The following is a 1,480-nucleotide window of genomic DNA, read 5'->3' on the forward strand; positions in this document are numbered from 1 at the left end:
GGAGTATTAGGGTTACTAAACACTTCAGGAGGCGTACTAAGGTTAATGAATACAAAGAAGGTGTTTCAGGAGAAATATGTCCAGGAGGGTTAGGTAATTTTGGTTTTGACCCATCAATACATAACATGAGGGAATAGTTGCAGAACACAGTAAGTCTTTCCAAAATATATTCTTATGTCATTATTAGCTGAGCCTATTGGCCTTTTGGGCTAGTGACATCCGGAATGATCTCATTCATTGGCTGGAGGTAAGACCTAGTGCTTCAGATCGTTCTGGGAAGCTAACATAGAAGATGATTTACACAATGAAGTCACCACTAAACCACTGCTTAAGCCCAATCTCAGCCTTGGTTTTCTTCTTTGTAGTCCAGAAATCGTTCTCTAAATGCTATCAAACCTGTAAATGTGAACAGTATGTCAAATATGTCACCAACCACTTCATCTTTATGGTGCTGTAATGTCGTAAAGGCTGCCATGTTAAATCCAAGCATCTGCCCCAGCAGCTGGTCTTTAATATACTTTTCTACCAAAGAACTATATTCACTAAAAGTAGGCATGTAGGTGAGTTTATTCTTTAATGTGTCTTCAAATTCCTGACAGTATTTTTCCAAGAAATTTCTCTGTAATAACTGCAACTTGTTATCCAGCATAATGTAGTATCCAGCTACAGCATAAAATTGTTCACCAGAGATGGAGGAGAAAGACAGTAAGAAGTTCTCTTCCTCTAAAGTGTTCATCCTCCCTCTGGAGCAGGCCTTTTGGTCTTCTATCCCGCCAGCGACCCAACAGACGGCTCTGTGTGTTGCTGCGGCTGCCTCTGTACAACCCGGCTTTGGATGACTGTCTATCAAATTCTTTGCCATTTTTAAATTGGGCTATTTATCTTTTTATTATATACTCGTAAGAATTCTTTATTCTTGGTGTAAGTCCCTCATCACTTACATTATTTACACAAAATTTCTACTACGTTGAATTCTTTTTACCTTCTTACTGGTGTCATTTGAAGCAAAATTAAAAAAGGTTTCAGCCAGGCATGGTGGCTCACGCCTTTAATCCCAGCACTTTGGGAGGCTGAGGCCAATAGCTCACCTGAGGTCAGAAGTTCAAGACCAACCTGACCTACATGGTGAAACCCCGTCACTAATAAAAGCACAAAATTAGCCAGGCTTGGTGGTGGGTTCCTGTAGTCCCAGCTACTCGGGAGGCTGAGGCAGGAGAATCACTTGAACCCGAGAGGCAGAGGTTGCAGTGAGCTGAGAGTGTGCCATTGCACCCCAGCCTGGGCAACAAGAGCAAAACTCTATCTTAAGGGGGAAAAAAAAGTTTTCAATTTTGATGATGCCTGGTCATTTGTTTTTGTTGACAGTGATGCTTGTGTTTTGTGTCAGATATTTTAAAAAATTGCGTAATTCAGGATCATGAAGATTTTCTTTTAAGGTTTTATAGTTATTTTTATTGCTTCTCAGATTCTATAGTTTTGT

General features: G+C 40.3%; 1 pseudogene; it reads right to left on the reverse strand.

Annotated features, from left to right (window-relative positions):
- Positions 1-340: 340 nt before the first annotated feature.
- On the reverse strand, positions 341-736 carry LOC108540042 (ADP-ribosylation factor-like protein 2-binding protein pseudogene; annotated as a pseudogene).
- Positions 737-1,480: the final 744 nt, after the last annotated feature.

This window comes from Rhinopithecus bieti, unplaced genomic scaffold, assembly GCF_001698545.2.
Source record: "Rhinopithecus bieti isolate Rb0 unplaced genomic scaffold, ASM169854v2 scaffold_15850, whole genome shotgun sequence".
Classification (NCBI taxonomy): Eukaryota; Metazoa; Chordata; class Mammalia; order Primates; family Cercopithecidae; genus Rhinopithecus; species Rhinopithecus bieti.